At 38.4% G+C, this 25,563-nt stretch overlaps 1 pseudogene; it reads left to right on the forward strand.

The window, feature by feature from the left end:
• Positions 1-104: 104 nt before the first annotated feature.
• On the forward strand, positions 105-25,181 carry LOC139744234 (uncharacterized; annotated as a pseudogene).
• The last annotated feature ends 382 nt before the right edge of the window (positions 25,182-25,563 follow it).

Below are 25,563 nucleotides of genomic sequence, written 5' to 3' on the forward strand. Positions count from 1 at the left end.
TTCCAGATAGTATAAGTGATATTGGGTTGTACCAGGCGACACCCTTTGCACGAAATATTAACGAAAACTTTGGCTAAGATGTGAGGCTTATGACGTGCTTAAACATGGACACTTCGATGGCTATGGATTTATTCTGGATGCCCTCTCGGGTTTGGATGCCCACGGTCGCCATCTTGCTTTGCTTTGCTGCAGTTTCAACCAATGGTAAGGCTTGTTTTGTACTTTAAGGAAACTGATGGAATTCTGTTCTCCGAACACGAAGAAAGAAAAGTAAATGTGATATATTTCATGTCTTATGAATAGGATTAAAAGGCAATTTTTATCATTTTGCTTTTTCTTTGTTTGATTCAACAGAGCACAGACACAGTCTAGATGACGTCATATCGGTTTTTCATTTACCCTTTGATGATCTTTAGCAGTAATGCTTCATCCACTGAGCTTACCAACAACTAATGAAATAATGTCAAAGCTGAATGAATCAAAATCTTGATATAGTTCGAGGAAAGAGTTTGTCGTTGTTATTAATGTTTTGTATTTTTTATGCACATCAACCTTTTCTAAACAAATCAACGTAAAAGAAAAAAAAAGCCGTTCCACAAAAAACTCAGACCAGAATGATATCGAAGGTTCAATGACATTTGCTTCTGCGACAATTGCTCCCATGAAATATTTGCACCCTAATCCAAATATAAAACCTATAAACAAACATAACCCTCACCATAATCCTAATCCTCACCTAAAAATAAACCTAAAATTCTATCACAACCTTAACCCTAAGTCCTTGGAGAAAATGAAGACCGGAGCAATTGTCGGAGGAGCAAATGTTGTGTCACCCTAATAAGCGCTCTTACTTTTGAACGTTGTATTATATTACTGTGTGTAACTCAGAGCTACCAAGTCTCACGCATTCTGCGTGAGACTCAAGCATTTAGGGTCTGTCTCACGATCTCACACATGGCACCCATTTTTCTCACGCATTGGGCAAAGTCTGCAACTTGGGCCTATAATAAGGAGCATAGCTCAAAAGATTAAAGTGATAGTTGCAACTGAAGGTATATTTCCCTTACGTCTTTCAAAATAAGTAAAAAATGGTCACTTAAGTATGCACCTGATCGCACCATTAAGAGCTAAAAATTGAAAAAGCTCCCTACCGTGGGAGGCCACATAGGGAAAAAACCCTTCTACACCCTCGCTTGCGCGCACATTCGTGCGCCAAGATGCCGAGCGATGCCGAGTCATGAAAATCTCACTCATAAAAATTCTTTGAACTTGGCATCCCTGGTAACTTCAATCGCGTGAGATCACCGACGTGTAAGACATGTTCTTTAAAATAATTATTTTGTTGTTTATCTCTTGTTTATTTATTCTATTTTGTTAGTTATTTATTTGTATGTGGTACGCAATGCGCAACACTTTTTTTTTTCTGGTTGTGTACACCATGGTTTGTAAACTCATAAATATTGTTTGTTCTTATTGTTTGGTTAAGTTGGTAAAGGGCCTACCCGCATGTCTCTTTTCTGCCTATCAACATCAATTTAACGCCCGCTATTGAAACGACAGAATACATGTATCTTGGAATTTATATTGACACTGAGTTGAAATGGAAAATTGATGTGGATGAAATGTGCCAGAAAATCAGTAGAATGATTGGTTTTCTTGGAAGATTAAGACTCGTTGTAAATGAATCGAGCTTGAATTTTATATACAAATCCGTTATTCTGCCACATTTTGGATTATTCATTATAAAAGATAGGTGGCGTTAGCATTTTCAATATTGACGTCATATTCACGACACAAGGTCAACGAATACCCATAATATTACAGTTTATTCTAAATGTCTGTTTCAGGAGAGAGTGTCTACAATTTTCCAACAATCTGTGAGAGAATACCAGACGTCCACTGTCCAAACGGGGAATGTACAAGGTACGGTAGCTTTAAGTCATTCTCTTCTTTTTTCAGGTCATTTAAAAATCATTATAGTGATAATTTGCTCATTATTATGTAATTGTGCTTTGATTTATGTAGTACATGTACTTACACATCATTTTTAAAAATTCAGGAAAACTTTTTGTTATTCGAACGACCTTTCCTTATTATGTATGAACTTGTATGACACAGATTGTAAGCCTGCCAAATTCATTTCTTTAGATTTTGTTGTTGACATTTTCCAAACGGTATTGGTCGTAAAATGAATCGATATCTGCACGAATAAAGAAACTCATGACGTCATATAGAGAGGGGAAGAGGATTGCATATTGGATGTCGATACTGAAATTTCACAATGTCAATGACACGCCCGCAGTTTGTCATTAGTGATTATATCTGAACCATGCATTATGACAAAACGCTCAAGTATCTTTGACGTTGCTAATTTGCGTGAGACCCAAGCCTATCCAATTTACATGATGTTAATTGCTTATTATAATGTCCCATAGCTGATATGAAGAGCTTACTTCCAAAAAGCGCTATATCCACTGAAAAATGATGGATTTAGCACCTTTTGGAAGCAAGCTCTTCATATATTCTGACTCAAGATGGTTCGATACTATTTACTCATTCACCATATTCTACTTTTATGTTTTTGTATGTATTTGTTTATTTTAGACTTTAGAAATGCGGCTGAACAACTTTCATTGATTCGACCAAATACTGCAAATCAATGATATCTAAAACTAAGCGTTATTACTCTTACATCTGAACCATGCATTATGACAAAACGCTCAAGTATCTTTGACGTTGCTAATTTGCGTGAGACCCAAGCCTATCCAATTTACATAATGTTAATTGCTTATTATAATGTCCCATAGCTGATATGAAGAGCTTGCTTCCAAAAAGCGCTATATCCATTGAAAAATGATGGATTTAGCACCTTTTGGAAGCAAGCTCTTCATATATTCTGACTCAAGATGGTTCGATACTATTTACTCATTCACCATATTCTACTTTTATTTTTTTGTATGTATTTGTGTATTTTAGACTTTAGAAATGCGGCTGAACAACTTTCATTGATTCGACCAAATACTCCAAATCAATGATATCTAAAACTAAGCGTTATTACTCTTACATGTTTTCGTGTAATTCTGTAAGTTGCCATCGTGAATATCCAGAAGTATATCAAAGATTGTGCAATGTAATAATTCCATGTAAGTTGTTGGCAGTACATGGTATACATGTTGCTGCCCAAACTTCTGGTGATTTTATCATAATCAAGATATCTATTCTGGCCTGATTTCCGTTTTGTAGATATGAACAGGTGAAATGTCATAATGGTCAATGTAACAACTCAACTGGATTATGCGAATGCTATCCGTGCTGGTCGGGGAAGAGTTGCGAGAATTTAGGTGAGTTCCAATGTGACGTCTGAACTTTAGTTACGGTTTCATCTGTATGTCAACATTTATGTCTTGGCTTTAACTTTAAAGGCATTCTTGATAGGAATGCCACCATACATTCGTTTGCAAATGACTACGAACAGTTTTCGACATTTGATTAATAACGTTGATAATCGCTTATATCATCTGCACAATAATTACCATGCCATGACACAGTGACAGAGTATATCTGCAACATTGAGTAATCTACCGTTGATATTAAACCTGGCCTCTTGAGAATCTATATCAAGTTTATTTATAAACACGATAATCTTTTGTGAGCGGTCAGGAGATGAATTTTAAGAAAGCAGCCCGAGAATGCACTGCAATCTCAACTAATCTTCATTGTTATATCTCCTGGTACCTGCTTGATAAAATAATCTCATTTTTGCTCAATACCCCACAATGTACACAAATTTTACATCATTTAAATGACATCAGAGCTCAATGTTTTAGTTGTTTCTTATTCTAATGGAATCACTTGGGAGAATAAGTTTTTTTTTCTTTTGTCACGCGTAAGTGGATCGATACTAATAATGATAATGATAAAAATGATATTACATTAAAGATATCAATAATATCAATTACAATAATTCTAGCAACATGATAGCGCGTAGGCCCACGAGTGTCTTGTAAATGCAGATGAATATGCAAACAACTTTTCAACAACATCTAATGAAACGATTTTTCTGAATCATTTGGGTCCCTCCCCAAAAAAAAAAAAAAAAAATAAAAAAAAAATCCGTTACCCTGGTTGCAGTACTGTACCGAATCAAGCTAATTTTGTCTTCCATATTTTTCGTTCGCTCATTGAGGAAAGGGCGGCTTTTGTTATTAAGTCAGGCAGTACATCAAATGTAACTTTAGACCCTACTGTGTCGGAATTCCCTTTTTACAGTTGTATTGCACAGGCAAGGCTAACGTAAGAACGTTCTCGACCTTTCCTGCATGGTTACTATAATGTATGTTGATCAAGCCTCTTCGTAAGCGTCGCCTTGTATTGGTATTCACCTTTGCTTACTGCTCCTTATAGTATAATACTGCTCCATATAAAACAAGCAAACTTTCTTTTTTTCTTTTTTTTTAAATGTCAATAGCCGGGGTTATATTAGTTGGCAAATCTTCAATGAACCTCAAGTTTTTACCCATGCCAAATTGACGACTTCTTGAAAAGAAAAACTAATTGTAGATCACTGCTTTTTGCTTCCTTGTCTTTCTTTCTGTTACCTCTCTTGAGATCGTTTTTCCTGCCGGTTCTTTCCTTGTTGTTGTTCTTGTCCTTATTATCGTCTTTTCTCTCTCTCCGTTTCGTGTGACGTCATGACGTCAAGATTTTCATACACGGAGTCCTTGACAGATCTTGAGTTATATCCTTCTAGAATATTTCACAAAATTTACAATCTTTGCTTTCTTGTGGATTCCTCTTTTCCATTTACAGTAAAATATATAATTGTAGTTGTTTACTTTGTTCATTTATTGAAATATAAAGATAAATTTGCTATGTCTGTATTCTTCTTTATTAAAATTTGTATGATTTGACATTCTTTATTTATGCTCAGGGATGTATAAGCGTTATGTGTATTACCCTGTGCTACTTTATATGGAAATGAACTATTTGAATTGAATTGAATTGAAATGGATGCTGTGTCATCTAAACCTACAAATGCCATTTCATGGGGAACTATTTTGGCATTTAACGTAAACGTCTGACTGCAGGCTATGGGTCAATGCGTAATTTTTGTTGATTGCTGACGAAAATGAGTAGTGGAATTGATGCTTAATTGGGCAATCCAAGTCTTGAATGAAATAAAGTGAAGTGAACTAGTTGTTTCCTTCCTTCAGCCATTTGCTGGCTGCTCAAAGCCTCTTCCCGTCGCTTCTCTCTGTCTCTAACCGATCGATACCTAGCCTCCTGCCGTACATACCTCTTTTCATCTCTTTCTGTCGATCGCCCGTGTACGATAGAAGGTCGTATCGATCGAGCCCCAAGCAGACCCCTGTTTATCACGTAGACTGCCTAGAACGCGAACCTACTAATGCAGACTCCTATTATTTACAGCTCAAAAGCTAAATTATTAATGAGTGCTTCTCCTTACATCTAATACAACAACTCACACCTTACGTCACCAGTCTTTACAAGGGTGTGCAAAGTGGTTATAGTGAACCACATCTTAGTGCTTTGTGCATAATTGCTTGATAGTCGGCTGTTTCAAGGTATACACTGTGGAATCATGACTAATGACTGTGGTTTGGTCTTGAACTTGCCGAACTGAATGAAATGCTATTTAAGGGATGGGGTTTTAAAGGGATACAGGTACGATGATTACTATGAGTCATGTCTAATTCGGAGAAACAATCATAATCGCTCTTTTTCTGAACATTACAATTCAAATCATAAACCTACTTCCTTTTCCTTTGATAAACCCGATCACTATGGAGGTATTGCATCATATCGTCGCCAACAGGCATGGTAGTAATCACATTATTCAGTGATGTTACGGTTAGCCGTGGGGCATATATGAAATTATTTTCATTCATAAATTATATTCTCTCTCAAGACATGAAAGTGAAATGAATAGGCATAATCTAACATTTGCAGATGAAACAAAAACCCAGCATTAGTGCTTAAAAAATAGTTCTAGATTGTGAGTTAGGAATAGAAACAACCACTGTAAAAATTCAAATCGGCAAAATCGGTGTTAAGTACGTGTATTCTTAAATACACAGAATGTGAACAATTGTTATAAGACAAATGCTTCCAGACTAAATGTTTTTTTTTTTTTTTTTTTTAGAAATTACAGATATCTCCTTATTCAGGCTTTATCGCAGAAATGATGTATGATAGGATGTTTTGTGGTACAACATTCCTACACATATGCATTAAATGTTATATCTTGAAAATTTTAGATCACTGTTCCCCAAAGGGAAACAGGATCGACCTTTAACGCATACATCCACTTCTGATGTATACACTTTAAAAATTGTATTAATTGCCATATGTAATTTTTTTTAAAATCGAATAGCTGTGTTGTATTTAGAAATCATTGTTTCGTTATGACGACCAAGAATTCTAGCGATATAGAAATAATTTCACCATACTGGCATATCAATCCTGGCGCTCAAACAAGCAAGGGATGTAGTGAACAACACTTTTTTATTTCATTTTCATATCTTGCATATTTTATATCAACATGACTATTCACTTTCAACTTTTTTATCTAATCTGATTTATCTTTCTCCAGAAAATGAATTCCTGCCTTCTTTTGGGGAAACGTCTTTGAGTGTAATAATAGACAAATATAATTTTGATGAAGTCATCATCGACGTCACTGCTACGGACAAAGACGCAGAAAAATGTGATGATACAGCGGAAAATGACTGTCCATGTGCCCGTATTCTGTACGCTATCGAAAGCGGAAATGAGAACTCAGGATTTCTCATTGACCCGAAAACAGGAGGTATTCAATTGTCCGAAAGATTTTCGCGAAACAAAAGTGACTTCCCTCCTCCGGGAACAAAGCAAAAGTTGGTGATTTCAGCACGGAATCCCGTGCACAGATCGAGGAGACGGCTAGAGTCTATTCCCCATTCCTCGACAGACGAACATGGAAGTATCATCGATACCGTTGTCGTAATGGTCGAATTTGACGACGAACCACCAGCAGGGGATTTTGGTCGCTACAAAGGAGAGAAAGTTGATGAGACCAGAAGGCTTGCAGAAAATGACACAAAGTATGCAGCTTACGAGTCCATGGTGCCGCATTCCAGAAGGAAACGATCTGTGAGTTTCAGGGTTGAAGGTTAATCTAAATGGTAGGAAATAACTGCCAACACGTGAACACACAAACGTGCACAAACAGTCAAACAATTACAGAGACAGACCATGATAATTGTGAACTGGTAATCATTCCTGCAACTGGGCAATAGTATTCTTGAAGTAATTATGTTTACACAAAAAAAAAAAAGAAACCGCCGGCATGGCATTCTCAAATCATTTGTTTAAAGGTTTTCATAGATGTATGTGCTGCTACAATCTGACAATCGTGTCTTCAAGAAAGCAATTAGTTATAGTTCGTTGAGACAACAATGTTGATTATAACACGTGATGATAACATTATGATACATTGATTGTTGTGAGGTATGAGTTTTCTTCAATTTGTCTGCCCTTTCTACAAATCAATTTTGTAAGATCTCAACTGCTGATCTATCCATTTAACAAATATGTCTTTAAAAAAAGGAACCAGCGGGAATTGAACCTGTCATATACTGCATCTATTATTACGCTCATATCTTCACCCCTCTGTACAATCTCTTACTGTCACTAAATGCCTTGTCTGTCTTGGACTACATAACATTACAATGTCGGAATTTCGGAGCTAGGGTTAGGTTCATCGTGTCACTGCCGGCAACCAGGGATAGCCTGGTGGCAGTGTCGCTTCCACCAGTACACGACAGGTTCGATTCCCGCTGGTTCCTTTTTGTTTCGGACATGTTTGTACAAATGTAGATCAGCAGTTGCTAATCTTATAAATTTCATTCGTACAGCGGGCAGACAAATTGAAGGAAACCCGTACCTCATATCTTCAACCCTTTGCTTAATAATCTCTTGCTTTCAATATTGTTGTTACTATCGCATCAAATATCGTGATGTTAATATCAGTAATGATGATTCTCCATCTAAAATCATGAAAACGATCAGCAATGTTACACAAGCAGTCATTCGCAAAACACCATATGTAGTCTAACTTCGTGTGCTTACTTTATATCCATTGTTTTTGTATTTGCGTCATTTAGAACTCTGGCACTCCTTCCGAGGAGACCTTCTTTTTCGAAAAAGTTGACACATCGGCGAACATGACAGAAGTCAATATCGGTGAGTACGTCGAGCTCCAAGTCACCCTCTGGTTGCCATCGGGAACGACGTCTGATGTCATCGTTGAGTTCTTCTCCCAGAACGACGGCAATGGTGCAGTCTTCATCCTTTACGATCCGGTCATAGCGACTGTTGGCGGAAACTTCCCCAGCTTCGACTCCAATAGCGTTGTGACATCGTACAGCGCGTCGTCAAATGACGGACGAGTAAGTAATAGTGGAATATCTGTTTGTTTTTTTCGAGAACTAGGCATCGTAAAACCAAACTGAAATACCATTTCATATATATATATATATATATATATATATATATATATATATGTATTGTTTCGCAAGTATCTATGTAAATCAGGTTTTGGCAGAAGAGTTTTTAAATCATTAAAACAACTCTTTTTATGCTTTAACTGTAATTGTCATGATCAGTGCTGGTCGAACCTTATTTGGCTTCGTTTGTGTCATATATATTCAAACTTATACAGGTATTCGCATCTTCGATTGTTTGCCCTTCATAGGGCTCGACAAAGAATCCTGTGTGCTTGATGGCCCTATCCAGTCTAGTCAAAGAAAATATGAAAACATTTTGCTCTTTGTCAGTCAAAGCCTTTGATGGTTGGGTCACATGTCATTATTTCTCTGAGATGAAAGGATAATTTCTTGTGTACCTTGTGTTCTCACAGTACGATCAAGTCTTAATGGACCTCGGTGATATCACCAACAACGCCGACGACTCGGCCGATGACGTGCCGAACCAGATCACATTGCAGGTGAAGGCGATCCTGACGGCGAATGATGCCACCCAGTACGGCGACGTCTACCACGTCTCGGCCTCCGTCACGTACGGGTCCAGCGAAGACGTGTGGACTGCCGACATGGAGTTCACCCCCGTGAATGACACCCACACTTGGGTAAGTGGTTTATAATGTGGTTTTTATTTTAGTAAGTTCTTTCCTTAGAAGTGGCGAAACTTCAAATCATTATCACATACATTATTTCCATGTCGTCACTTCAACAAAGACACCCCCATCTAACTTAACGAAGGTGGGACCATCACAATATGGACAATGTCATGTCGTCGCAATTAGCTTGATAAGCCTTCTCATTCAGCGGTGACTGAGCAGAAACTTTACATATTCATACTTTAGAACGGATTGTCCGATTGTCCTCAAACTTTCACCAATGTACATGTATTCTATCAATATTGCTGCATTCACGGTAATCCACATGTCTATGAAGGTGGACTTGTCCATTGAGCTGTTTCCAATTCACTTATTGTTTAAAAAAAATGCTCATGTCATTTCACTCACTCTACGGACTTGCTGAAAACAGTTGTAGAGCATAGCAAAAGATTTCAGTTTCTGTAGTGAAGTAAATACGCTAAACCAAACCAAATCAAAAGTAAGGAGATTTCAAATGCAATAGTAAGAGCGTACAGAGTATATACACAAGTGTCAAACTTCTTTCAAAATTAATTCAGCAGGAAAGCAACAACAGTCTGATACACGGACTGCTATATAGACTGCTTATATCTCGTTCATGTCAGCCGTCGATTGCTGTCTCTCTTATCACACTTACAACTGTAACATGTAGACAGATTTTAATATTCTGTGTGTCGTTATCATTTTCATTGCATGCAGGCTGTAGAGACTCCTGCTGTGGATATATTCGGGCCGCTAGGACAAAACATGAGCGTTGAATCTTCGACTATCTTCACCATCAACATTACCCTGGCCAACTACGCTACGGAGGACATCGTCATCGACCTCATTGCCGACAACTACACCACGGACCCAACAATGACGATCTGCGACTATGAGTTTGCAGGGAAAGGTTTGTAATATTCCACGAGTAACATAAACTGCAATTATTTCTCTGGAATTGAAAATGGGTTGTTGTTGTTGTTGTCGTCGTCGTCGTCGTCGTTGTTGTTGTTGTTGTTGTTGTTGTTGAAGTTATAGCCATCCCTTACCACGAAATCGATTGTCCTAGCTATTGATATTTTAATCCTATTACGAACGCCATCTCAATTATGCTATGAACATGCTACATAAACATAATGCCGACGAGACTAACATAGTAAGACACAAACGCTTATCTTAAAATAAAGCGTATTGCTTCATTACGGAATACAGTGGCAAAGCATGTTTTATCTCAACGAAAACGTGCGCATTGTGATTGTGATTATGATGTGAAAAATGTGAGGTAGAATCTGACTTTCAAGTCCTGACTTTTTTCATTGACACTACGGATCAAATGTTTATTTAGTTGTTGTTGTTGTTGTTTCATACTTTCTCTACACTACGCAGGGCAAAATTATGACTGCATGTCTGACGAAGCCTACACGTATGAAACCACAGAGATCAACGGCACGATTTGGACGGTTCTCGCGACCTTTGACCTTGGTACATGGGTCAATAACGGTAAGTATTCGGCACTGTCGTCATCACAAATTTAGTATTTCATTTTTTTTGTGTGTGGTATACATACAGAGAATGTTAGTATTGCACTATATTTTTTTTTTTTTACTGGTTAACCGCATTTAAACCAAAGTTTGAATTAGTTAAGTAAAGTAAATTTTCTTTGAAACTCCACTATTGCGTTGTTAGAAACTTGTTCATCATTTAAGTAGTAACCAAAGAGAAAATGCCTAGAAAGTGTACATACGTATATGCTTGACTAAACTTTTTTTTTTGTATTCACATAATCGGCAAGTATTTGTAAAGAATTAATGCAGAAAACCGCAACGAATAACTTGCTTGTCCAATGTCGATTCACAGGACTCCGTTACGGTGTGACTGACACGGACAGTAACACAATCAGTACAGAGGCCGTGGTACATCTGACAGACAGCACAGAGCTGTTGGATTATTCTACTCACTGGCTGGGGGTCGCAGTCTCAGTTGGGGACGACAAGATCTATTCATTCCAGTATGGCATCAACCCTCAGCCTCTCAGTTCACCTGATATGGTACATTCCACTTTTCTGAATGAGGTTTTATCGTCTTATGGTGCGATGGTAGCGTATCTAATTCAATTTAGTTACCATATACCTACTGTTGTATTTACGAAAGCTGTTTAATCTTTCATCACAAAGACATTCCTTTCTTGTACTTCATCATTTTCCTACTCAATTATCGTAATTAGAGTTCCAGAATATTTTATTTCTGTCTCATTTCTAGCAAGGCCGATCAATGATAGGCTATTCGAGTAAAACGAGGTTTTGAGGTCAATAAGCTAAAATAATCGATTACAAAACGAGTGGCATACTCTTCATAACGACATTTTGTGTTATCTAATTATAACGTCATTTCATATTTTGATCAATATCTTAAATGTTTTCCTTCGGCCGTACCTGTTTCAGACCTCAGAGCCCGTAATCGACTTCTATCCCATCGACGGTAACCAAGTGGTTATCGGCGGCTGCGTGGGCTTCGTGATCACCATCGACCTCCAAGAAAGTACGACATCGCGAGTCATCGTCGATTTATCGTTGCCGATGACGGCCAGTGACGAAGCTCAGCTGAGGGTGTGCAGTGCACAGGTCGTGTCTGCTGGATATAACATCCCCTGTGCGAGGAAGGTTGTGCCATCCTACCTCGAAATCGTGAGTGTTGAAACCAGTTGTAGCAAATTGGAGGGGTCATGGCCAGTACTACTGCTACATCAAAACAGAACTGAAATATTTTGACTTATAGTTCGATAGTAATTGTATGTGTATCGTATTTTTATACACTTTATTTCATCGCTGCTCAGAAAGACACAGAGCAAATGGAGTGAGGAAACAATGTTGCTCAAATGCACTTTTCTGTTTACTTCATCACATCACAAAAATATATCAGCAACTCACTTCCATTCATGAATTGTCTGTAGTCATGTTGATATCTCGTTATAATCTTCTGAAGTAAAACAGAATTTGGCCTACAACAATTTACAATTAGATACGAGTACGTTGCTGGAAGTATGACAAATCTTTTTGTTACGGTTCTCCCTCATATCAATTGCTTCATAGTTCAAACCAACTCTTATAAGTTTACTTTGCGTTTAATAACAACAAGTATTACAACTGTATTTCTTATTTTACAGGACGGTGTGAATCAGGACTTCGTACGCTTTGACTTTGGTCGTATTTCCAACGTGGGCAGGCGGTCGGACTCGGGGGACAGCGAGCTAAAGCTACACGTCAGTGCGCAACTTCTGTTTGACGCTCCTGGTACGTTTTGTTTTCCCTTCTTTCAATTACACATCATTGTTTGCTAAATAATCTGATTTTGTTCAATCAAATAGTAAATGAAAAAAAAATCACCCATTACATTTTGATAGCATCATCTACTATCAAATTCGATGACAGGACAATGTATGTAAAATGTAATCATTCCTGCTAGTCACTAACCACGTTTGTTATCCTACATCATATTTGTTAAACACAGGAAATTCTCTAAGCTCTTAAAAATTGATCTGATTATGAAATTTTCCTGTAGATGTTTCTAACGGCACTGAGTTAATGGTATCAGCTGGAGTACGCTACGAGATGGAAGGAAAGGATTTGATGTGGATGACGAACTACCCCCTCATCGTCGTAGATCAGAGACTCACAGATTACGGATCAGCGGCCAAGGTCTGTTAAAGTCATTGAAAATGATGTCATTATTCACCATACAAGCTAGCCGACTATGCAATGTTTAAGTTCTGAGTTTCCGCAAAATTGATATTTTGTAGATTTCATCCATTACAAATAAATAAGAAGGACCAAAGAATACGTCTTATGGATGGTATATCAGTCACCAATGCTTTATAGACTAGAGAAACGGCATTGGGCAGTACGGCAGGATTACAGTAGTTAATCCTGGCTGACGATAATAACAGGATATTAATTAATAACGATTTTTTTTTTCGCTCGATCTTTAAAATATACTATAGCAAAAACTAATGTCATACGGCCTTTGTCAATCATTATCAATGTTATTTTCAAAGTCCTTTTTGTGCATATATTTGTATCATATACCACGAAGCGCCGCTTACTTTTGAGCAATAAGAAAATAGATTAAACCTATAAAAATGAAAGCTGGTAATGTACTGTTAAAATATGTACTCAAGGAGACATAGAAAACAATGAATGTCGTTCTTGCTGACATTTATGATAGGAACCTAGTTTCACATTGACCAACCGAGCTAACGATGACAAGCTGTACTCCAAGTCTGCTGTCTCATTCACCATCGACATCGACATCCCTGCCGAGACGACGCACACCGACCTGACCGTAATCATCAAACCACCCAAGGACGATGGCGACATGCGCAAACCGTTTATGAGTGTGTGTCGAGTGGAAGTCTTGAGCGTAGGGGATCTCTTCCCATGTTTTGATGCTAACCGAACCGTGTTCACCTACGAGAGCACGTCCAACACGTCGGATGCTACAGACAAGTGAGTTAATCAAAAGACGTAATCATACAGTGTCAAACAAAAATACATCCACTCTTAGACTGTTAGACAATGTGCCTGTGGTAACACTACACTAAATAGTAGTCAATAACTAGATGGTGATTCACTGCTGAGGTATGACCACAGATGCTTTTCTTCTAGCAGTCTGATTTCAAAGCAGCAGATTTAGAGAAAGGCGTCAGTTTACCATTACAAGTGTTACTTTTGACAAACTCAATTATTGTATCAAAACAAATGTGGTACAGTACACATAGTCTGCACGTTTAATGTTACATAACGTTTCCTGACCACCTTGATGAAAACAGAACCCTAAAGACAGACACACAGGTGAATCATTCATTACAAACGAGATATACTTTAAAAAATCGAAACATTTTGTACTCATTACAATACTTCACCCTTCTTTTCAAACAAATAACTTAATGTATCAAACACATTTATTGGTTTCGCAATAACCACGAGGTGAATTAAATGGCCTCATACTGTAGTCTGAATTGCCATAATGATGTTCATTGACCACCTCTCAGGGCTACCGTGGAGCTGGGCGTGATCACCAACGCCTTCCTAACGGAGATCATGGATGCCGATAGCAGTCTGTCAGCCACGGTCACTCTCCTCGTCTACATGCACTGGGAAGACCACGAATACCACGCCGATGGCCAAACCTTGTCGACAACGGTCTCAGCCACGTGGGGGCACTCGGGATCTTGGTCTGATACCATTGATTACGTCACAGAGCTAGACGAGGATCCAGCCCTGACTAATGTAGGTGTACCCACCAGTCCACGATCCATGTCATTTATCAACAGAGTAAAGTAGTGAGTTTGTAATGAAACAAACTTTTACCAAGTTGAAAGGGACACCGTTAATACGCCAAGGACAAACTGGCCTATGTGAAGCTTGTTCTATATCATTTTGTGATATTACTGATGTTACACAGCGCAACTGACTTGTGAAAGCAGCATATTTATAGGTACAAACTTGATCGATAGTTTATGACTTAAGTGGCTAAATTAATTTATGGGAGAAGGTCGTAATTTGTGTTATAATAGTCTGTACAGGTGAAAGGACGACACGGTTATGAGGTAATCAAGTACAAGTGCATACATTTTAGACGTTTGAAAACGATACCTTAAGTTAAAAAACCCAAATAATTCGTATGCTTACTTCAATGTGATTAATCATGCTCTAACAGTTTAGAGAATGGCAGTTGTCTGTATTGATTGTGGGAATGGATTACACTTAAAAGTATCAAACCTATTGCAACTGTTAATATACTTTCGTTCACCTGTACAGTCTAACGAAGATCCACAATTCAAGTTTTACCTTGAGTCTGGACAGTCGACCTACTTGAAAGCAGGTGGAACGGCTGTCTACACCCTCGTCATGTACACACCCATTAACTCTGTGGCTACCTACGCGGTCGATGTCGAATCTCCGAACAACACACTATCGGTGTGTCGAGCACACATGAGGTTGGGAGGCGAGAACATACCGTGTTTCGATGATACAAGAGAAGCAATGTATCTTTCCTACGAGGAGGACGGACACCGTGATCGTGCCTTCCTCGACATCGGACCCATCAGGAATACAGGTAGAACTCCGTCATCAAAGTGTGACTCTACTGATTTGAGTGAAATGATAACTTCATTAAAACTGACTTACTGTACGTCATCTGCATGTGTTAATAATCGTGTGTACAGTTAAAGGGTAACCTTTTTGATTTACAGTACGGTATTTTGCAATAAATGTTCGTGGTAACTTCGGTTTTCACAGGGAGGTGAGACGAAAAGGAGTGGGCACTCCTTTTCATCTCACCTCCCATGTATAGATATGTTTGTATGAAAAATGCCTCATTTTGTAATGACTACTGACATATGTTCTTTTTTGCTATCTATGTATCATTCCTTCAAACGCATGTTGAATTTATACTTTTTGTACATTCTGTTGAAAGAAGTGAAAATAAAACCTTTGAATTGAATTGAATTGAATTGAATTGAATTGAATTGAATTGAAAGTAAACGTTCACATAATTTAGATGCATTTAAGTTTGATGATTGTCATTCAAACGGATCTAAAAGTATGTTATCATGCTATCGATCATGCTATCGATCATACTTCAGGAGTTGAACCAAACACAAGACAGGCTGATAATCGTGTTGTCGGCCAAATTGTGGTCAAGCTCGAAGACGCAGCCCTGCCACCCGACAACCTCACACTGCCCGACCCACAGTCCTTTGGAGTCTCAGTACAGGTTGGTGACACGGACAGCTTCACTGCCGCGGACACTATCACCGTTGACGTGGAAGAAGTCTCAACTCACCTGGTAAGGGGGTCAGGCATTTTTCACTGACCGTCTCCATGGCTGGTCACTCAGTCTCTGCTACACGTCTGGTAATTTATGGCTATCTTGAAATTATTCTTGGAACTTACTAAAATTGTTATCAACTTGCACTACAAAAAGGCTATGATTTTCTTGGTAAGTTATTACATGCATGAAGAAAAAACCCGATTATGTTGTGGTATTTCGCTGACATCTAATGCAATATTGATTACATTAACCTTGTTAACCCTATTATTTTCAACTTACCAGGACACCCTACCAGAGTTCACTTTCATCAAGAACAATCCCGCAGAATCTCGGGTGACAATCGGAGGTGTAGTTGAGTTCAACCTTGATCTGTACATCCCACCGGAGTCAATCGCCCACTACGAGATCAACTTCCAGTCCGACGTCGAGCGTCCCTACAAGACAACGATTTGCGAGGCCCGGTTGATATCGTCTGGATGGAACGTACCATGCGTTAATGGAACATTCCTTGAGGACCTTTTACAATTCGTCAACTTTCGACGAGCATCTCGATACCGCCTATATCGACGCGGGAGTGATTACTAACATGCGACTCGAGAGCGAGGGTCTACCCGTCAAATACGACAAGAACAAGGTAAAAATCAAAGAAAGTTGGATAATACGACATATTTGAAAGCTCTCAGACTGACCTTCAACAGCTCCTAAAATGAAATATTGTATGTTGAAAAGGATTTATTACTATGCTACGTACTGTCCAGTTAGAATGACTTTGGTTAAATATGTTTGCCAAAGATTCATACACACAATTCGACCGTTTTACAGTTTGATACAATTTTAGCGTAACCCCCCTTTTGTTTCGTTTGAAAGAAAAGGACATCATCTTGAGAAGTACCATCGGCAAATAGCGTTGATATTTGTTTGAATTGATAGGGCAAGGCGACAGAGGTACAATGTGTGACATATCAAGGTAATTTATTACGTCCTATTTTTGAAATTGATATTGAGGCATCATTTTAGTTAACAAAAAAAAAAAAAAAACCACTAATTCCATGTTTCATGGCTCTTATCCTCGGTGACCCTGTAGGTTCGTGTACAATTGCTGACTCGTCTTGAAGGCAATGAAACGATCGTAGAGGGCGACACATTTTGGTTGGGCGCCTCGGTAACCATCAATGGCTACAATGAGTTCATCATGCAGTCAGGTTTCAACGCTACGGAAGATAATATACAGGAGGAGGTTTGTATCGGTTACTTTAACCTACTACTTAACCTACTACTTAACCTACTTACTTTAACCTACTAGTACTTATTCCATCACCTCCCCCCTCCATGAGCTGTGTATCTAGGAAGAAAAGCCCATCCCTGAAAGTATCAAGAAAATTCATTATCCCTACTTTCTGTTGATTTGATTTTGATTTGATAATCGGCATTTTGTGTAAGGAAGTTCATACGAATTGGACCTTTAATTAAGTCCAGTGGATAACAGGGCGGTCTCTCTAATCACTCTCATGATGATATTCCATTCCACAGACGGACTTTGAGCCCATATTCCACGTGACTCGACCAAGAGGAAACCTAAGTATGACCATTGGTCAGAAGGAGCGCTACTACCTGAACATATCAACACCAACGATGACCACCCCCATGGCCATCAATCTTTCCCTGCCCATCGCTGGAGATGAAGCTTTTCTCACCATCACTGACATCACTCTCGAGCACGTTGGCAGGAATTTTGGCTGCTTCCAGCTGTGGGATGAGGAGTTCATTCCGACCACCGTGTCGACAAAGGGATCGTCGCAGAATGATACCGCATTAATCGACTTCGGCGTCATAACGAACCATGGTAGGATGAATTGCATAAAAAATGTCTTAATGTAATAATAAGGTCTTTGGAACGGTAACTTACCCGTTAGCACACGAAGTCCCTCTCTGAAGGAGGATAATTATGAAATTAAGTGATCTGCGACTTAAAGCTATCTGCAACTAAAATCCACATAATCCCCATCCCCATATACAAACATAAAGTATTTTTAACAGTTTGGAGGTCATCTCTTGAACTTATATAAGTGTTAATCAACGAGACAACTTGTTGAACATCTTGTAACTTCTTCAAAACTGTACTGTACATTGTACAGAACTTAAACAAATATTGTTTCTAACGTTATTTCGTATTGTCACGTCCTGTCCAGTACAACTTGGGCTACAGATCTCATTCTTCCTTCAATTTGCAAGTACGAGTCTGACTTATTCAGGGTTTATACCAAACATTGAAAGAAGCAAATATGTTTTGATTGGAAGTTCAATTATATTCTTTGAAATTATCTTTATAATATCGACTTATGTCAATGTTCTTTTTAGTAAATACGGAAATACTTGCACTATAAAGTCAATCCCAAAAATAAGATTAACTGTTCTTTCACCTGATATCAAGGTACATCACACAAGTATCAGTACAATGGACCTGGAGATGAAGACGACGAAATCATCGTCTCCTTCGAGATCCAACTCGCTGACCACTACCAACTCGTCAACCAAACCTTGCTCGACTTCAGCATCAAGTTTCTCTACAGCTTGGATCGCGAGGTGGAATTTATCGAGACTGTGGAGGCGATCATGATGCCTGGCGATTATCCCATTATCGATCTCAACATGACTATCGAGGACTATGACCTTCGCAGCGTGCACCAAGGGTATGGCAGACCAAATTCATGATCTTTCGTGCTCTGCAATGTGCAGAACGTTATTCCAATCTAGTATTGAAATCTAATTTTCTTCGCTTTCTTTTCTGTAAACCCCCAAGTATGCCGTCAGTGGATAGTGATTCTATGTTCACTTAACATATCCAGTTGACTGAATCTAACACCCCCCCCCCCCCCAAAAAAAAAAAAAAAAAAAATCAACACCACATACTCTTCTGATTTGGTCTGAAAATTTTGCAATGCTTAGCATGATGCGTTTGTCGTTTGTTCTAACCGTATTTGCAAGAATTTGATAAGATGTGAGTATTGATATGTTCGCACTAGCATCACTTAATTTTCTGATAGTCTGGATCGCAGCAGAATATTAATCGATACCATAAATGTCTTTGTTTTCTTGTGTCTTTGTCACCATAGCGACGTGGTACATGCTCGCCTGTCTCTCAAGCACGATGAGGAGTCTACCGCTCATGCCCACGGAGTAGTGGTCAATCTCATGATTCCATATTACATCGGTGTCGATCCCGTGGTCGAGATCGAGGGACCGTCACTATGTACAGAAACATCTGACGAGGGAATCAAATTTCACGTAAGCATTCAGCCATTCCTCATCCCATTGACCAGCCCTAGAAATTTACATAGATACTTGACAGGTAAAGAGCTATTCGTTGTGATAATCTAGGGATAATCTAGGGATTAACATCGCTTCCATCAGTCAGTGGTTTTACTTTATTATCATTTTGTATGCAATTGACCTATGTTCTCTTTATATTCTACAAATTTTTTATTTTCTATACTTTTCTTAAACGAGTTGTCACATTCCTCTTCCATAGACAAGGTTTATCCATGTAGCTGTTATGGTATCGATCTTTCATAGTAATAATCTTAATTGATATTCATCTATATTCGGGATGATTGTTGAAGTAGCAGGAGTTTATGTAGAGGGAATATTAGAGGCTTGCTTGTCATCACTCTCTTCATACCTCCGATCGTTTTGCTCTTCTTAGTTTCAAACTTTTCTCCAAGATTGTATTTGTGTATCAGTCACCTCAGTATTGAAGGATATTAGTCACCTAAATCGTTGATTCTGTGCTGAAATGTTCCTTGCAGTTTTCTGAGATGTTCTTCACCGACATCTTCACCCTGTGGTTCAACTTCACGATCGACGATGGTCGACATATGTCGATCGAGCTGGATGTCATCAACACCACAGTCCCGATGGAGATCGTCTACTACAAAACAGGTGGACTTGACAACGATGGTTACGTAATACTGGGGGACAGGTATAACACGGAAATGCTCCTGCTGGACCTTACCTACACCATTGAAGGTATCGTTGACTAGAAATGCATTGATAGATTTACTTATTAATCAAATTGCATGCAATATCAGATAATATTTCAGTAACATTTAATCACATTTCGTAAATTAAACCTTCATTAAAATGGTTGGTGCTTGATAACAGCTTCTAAATTAAACGAACTCATTTGATCTGTGTTACAACGAAATGATTTCTAGGCCCATGCCCAAAAGGCAGATTAGGCCCCTATGGGAGTACTGTCTTAAATCGTGTCACGCTATATTTCACTGTTTGTTAGAAAATAGAATAATGAGTGAATTTCTTGCACTGAAACCTGTTGAAGAGATATGAGTTCTTACACTCCTTTTTCATGTACCATACAGACTGCTCGGATCGCATGGACTACCTCATTAATGACTGCCAGTTTTCGGCGAGCTCGACTTTAAATGAATCACATGCGGCTCATCAGTCACGTATGAATTCGCCAACGGGGTGGGCCCCGGGAGTCAGATTAACAAATCCCTACCAGGGCAACGACTACCTGCAGGTTGGTTTTACTTCCCTCACATTCCCTCTCTACCCCTCTCTCTATATATGATTCTACTATTCTTCTGCCTTCATGTCACTGTACTGTCATCACCATCAGTAAACTTGAAGACAGACAAATAGCAACATCTGAAATGAACACCTCGGAAAAAAATATCCTTGTCCTTTAAATAGAATCCTGTATTCTATTTTCATCATTTTATACATTCAAGTCTCTTTCCATACTATCTTTTCCCACATTTTGTTCTTGTACCTTTTCTGTTATTTTGGGTAATTCATAAAATCTATGAAAAAAAATCCGTACAGAGGTATTTAGAGCCCGCTTCATGTCAAATACGCACACATTGACAAATCGTTTGCTTGATAGTCACGTATGATGTGACACATTTTACAAATATTACGGCCGATGTTACAAGATTCCAAATATATACATTGTATCATCATAATTATAACTAGGCGTCTTTGAGGAGTGATTTGAGAACAGTAAGCATTATATACTGTAGTAGTTATCTTGTGAGATAGTAAGGCAGGTGGCTGATATTCTATGCTCACGTGTACCTATTACAATTATCTTTCGTCAGATCGAGTTTCCTTCAATGATGAGATTCAGTGGAATCAAGATACAGCAAGGACCCAACGGAAGTCACTACGTGGAGACATTCAAGATCAGTTATAGTGAGGAGGATATTGTCTGGTATGACTACACGGAGGATGGCTCTGAAGTGGTAAGACAAAACACTACTTGCATTATATCTCTGGATGAGTTTCGCGGTGAACGTAAAACATTTTCTGGCTGCAAACTATTCTACGGAGAATTTCTCCGTATTTTCAAGAGTTAGGTGAACATTATCCATTCCCTTAATGGCATATACCTCATGTTCGATATTTACTTAAGCCTCTTTAATGCTTTGAAGCTATGAAACCTGATGACTCCAATTATCTGGACTTTCATTCTTCTTTTTGTAGACCTTCGAAAACGATTACTCCACGTTCGTGCCCGAAGTCAATGTTACGGAGGACCCGTGGGTCATGCACACCTTCGCCAACCCTTTCAACGGCCGATACATCCGGGTACGACCACAGACGCATAAGAGCGGGACCAACTACCCGATTCTGCGCTTTGAGCTCATCGGGTGTCTGCGAGAAGAAACAATAAGCAACGGTAATAACGAAGTTCTCGGGACCGACAAATTTCTTTCGTTATACATGTATCGAAATTTCATTATAACCGAACAAATAAACAATACAAAAACATTGAGCCAATAATTTTGCGACCTGGATTTTTATTTTGTTGTAAACGGAATTTCGTTATAACCGTGTTCGTTATAACGGGAGTGCACTGTACTACTGTCACGACCAGTGCATACGCGAGAAAGGTTGAATGTTGTAATGAAATGATCGGGTTTCCTACAGAGCGTCTTTATCATTCTTTCACGCCGAAGGCTTGATGTGCAGTTACTTTTCCCATTCACTCCACAGTCATTACAGAAATTATTGGTGTTCTTAAGAGATCAGAAAGGAGAATGATAATACATTTTTCTTATACATGGACATTTGCTTGTTGATCGATGTTAAATTCCTACTCAGGTAATTAGCTATAAAAAAAAAAATCTGCACCTTGAATGTTTATCACTACATTATACATTACATGTTTCTTTTGAAAGAACAATAATCATTTTTTTTTTTTTGCTGTTCTTTCCTCAACAGATGTATGCCTACCTCCAACTAAAAGAGGTAAGCTACAAACGTTAATAGTGCTTCTTTTTGTGTGTTTCCTGTATTTTCAAGTTCAAGATAATAATTTGCAAATTTCTCTACGACTACAGGAAATTAATATTTAGGACCTTGGGCAGTCAGACAAACAATGCTGTGTGGTCTGATATCATCCTGGCGTTTTATTGCCTCGCTGCTTGGTTGCCAATGTGTGCAACTAACATGCTAACAAGTGAGGGTTAAATACTCACAACGTTGTCCCGGTATCAAATCCTAAATCCACAAAGTACTGGTTTGACACAAAGTCCAACACGATCAGACTGTATAGGTTTGACACAAGTCCAATGCGCTTCAAAGTATTTTTAAGGCAAACACTAATGTCTGATATTTGCTGCTTGACATATAACTTTGTGATTTTAAAGTGAAAGGCAGCTCCACCTACTTCGTTATACACTCATGGCGATGGAAAGTTTGGTACTATATATGTAACTGCGGTTTAATGTGTCTACTCTTTAATTCCTCTAGTGGTAACAATATAATAGAAAATGTTCCGAAGTAATGAAATAGGCACTTCGAAGAAAATCTGGAACCAATGTGACCTTTCTTTGACCCTCAGATCTTGGATACTTCGAGCGAGGTTTCCTGGTTGAGCCACTTTCAAATACTGTCATCGTTTGTATTTTGGAGTACATAGAGTGAGTATCTGTTACATTATACTGACGTCTAGGATTTAAACACTTACGGCCATTTTGCATTGCAAGTGATCTCATAACATCCTTTGATTACGTGTAAGAGACGCATTACTTTTTGGCAGTGAATTTTGATGTCTGATCGCTCAAGTCTGGTGAGGGATTACTAGGATTAACTTACTGTTAGTTGACCATTATCGACATATGCATACCGGTATCATTATTGTTATTAATATCATTATCATTATCATTATTATTATTATTATTATCATCAATATTATTATTATTATCATTACTATTATTATTATTATCATTATCATCATCATTATCATTATTAGTAGTAGTAGTACAGTGTAGTAGTAGTAGTAGTAGTATCACCACCATCATCATAATAATATCATGATTATAAACCAAAACATGAGCTCTTCATTTGTTCAGACGTAATTTATAAATGCATATGATTACCGTTTCAGAAATCATCATCGGCAATAACATTGTTGTAACAACAAAGCTGTGTTTCTTTTGCTCAATTTCAGTGGCCCGACGCGATGTTCGTATTCAAAGGACAATGGAACAACATGGGAAGGTAGGTCATAATTGCTCTTTCATGACATGAGTGACCGAGATGCTTCAGAATTTCCGCATCAGTAATCTTGTGCAGATATTAGCCGAGATATTTATTTGCTTACTTTAAATATATTATTAACAAGCAGATCGCAATTAAGTACTCACTCATAAGTCAGAATGTTCTGCACAACGTTGTATCGTTGGTGGATGTTCTATTTGAAATCCGACATCATTCTAAAATATCCACCTATTCGTATAAGTGAACAGGTGAAAGAAATCTTCTCCATAATTCAAATAACAAAAGGAAAGGTATCGGACCATTGACGTGACTGAGTCTGTTTGTTTTGTTATGTTTGTTCTATTTTAGGTTGATTTCATTAAAACATAAATCATTGTTTTAGTACCAAGCACGTCCACACATAAGTAATGGGCTTTACTTATCTAGCCTGTAGCTACTACTGTTCGTATATGGACAAAATGTTCACATGAAACATATCAGAATAACTAACTTCGTTGTCTCTCATATACGTCATGTATTTGGTCTCCTTCTTCCTGACAGCTATCGATAACAACGTGGCTACCGTGATCGGTGCTCATAATGAAACCGGTGAGCTCTACGGCATCTCACAGAACAAAGAGGCCATCATGATCAGCACGGACTTCGGCGAATCGTTCTTCAGCGTCAATGACGACTATTTCTTCGAGCTCTTCGACGAACCTGGACGTATCCGTTCCACCATACAGCTTCCTTGGGACGATCTCGCTGACGTACCTGATGCCGAGTACTGGGAGTATAGCATGATGGCGATGATCGAACCTCTAGGGAATAGCACGGGAAGGTTTCTCGAATACGCAGGTGAGCTATGATGAATGACGCACGGACATATTTGCATACGAGAAAAAAAAAATGATTTCGATGATGTGGTCATTTGCTTTTTCCAGTGTTTATCGATAAACTAAAAGGAGCCGGGAACTGCTAGAATAGAATGCCAGTGAAATGTGGTCCACTCTTCATGTTTTGTGTATCTATGAGTAAAATGTGAATGAGTCTGATGGACTTTTCTTTGATGAATAGTTGATATATTTGTCTGATCCTTCACCGTGCTTCTTGTGGACTTTGAAGAAGATTGTTGAGATATATCTAATTCAAACTTCACAGTCACTCGCAAAGTGTTCACGTCCATTATTGCAATTACAAAACGTTGATTCAGGCAAACCAAATCGTCATTAAGGACAATACTTCATTAACGAGTGAACCATGGATGATTAGGCCTTACAACTTCTGAGACAGCTTCCTGTGTGTGTGTTTTTTTCTCCCTAAAAACAAAAGACTAAGTTGGTAACTGCTATATCGATTTGTAAATGTAAAATAAAATGTTTAACATTTGTGCACAATATTTTGATATCCGGAGTGACTTTACTGACAAATGTAGTGAGTGCACGCCTATTATGAACATGAACACATGTCACGGCCCTCGTATGACTTTGATGCCTTTAATGAGATTAAATCCCTCAACGACAATGAAAAGGATATGATAAAGCTGATATTCATTGTCATCTATTCGGTTTTAATACCTGCAGGTGCCGGGAATGGTCTCTATCTTCGAGAAGTGTACTACGACCAAATGAATTCTACAGCCACAAGCTGGTCATTGGTTGGCGAATGGGGTTATCCCTGAGCCTTGTTCGGAGAACGACAATAGTTTGATGCGATTTTTGCGACTGCATTTGTCTGTACATTATGTAGCCTCAGGTTTAAGAATTCTAAATTATCTACGTGGCATAGTTATTATGACGTCATGTATCCTTAGATTAAAATGACATGTTTTGATCTGAGATGCCATTCTGTCTATCAGATTAACAAAGAAAACATGAGTCTTTATAAAAGAAAAAAAAAAATCTTTTCTTAGACCAGTGCTTTACATAGCTCTATCAGTTTGATGATATTATGTATACATGACGGATATGATCTGCAAGTGGTATATCATTTGATAGTTTCGTGTTATGTGAGGTCATACAATGTTGTTTCGTTTTGTTGTATATGTTTTATATTTCGTTGCA

The sequence above is a fragment of the Diadema antillarum genome, unplaced genomic scaffold (genome assembly GCF_040938485.1).
Source record: "Diadema antillarum isolate AM-2024a unplaced genomic scaffold, OU_Dant_1.0 seq00001148_RagTag, whole genome shotgun sequence".
Classification (NCBI taxonomy): Eukaryota; Metazoa; Echinodermata; class Echinoidea; order Diadematoida; family Diadematidae; genus Diadema; species Diadema antillarum.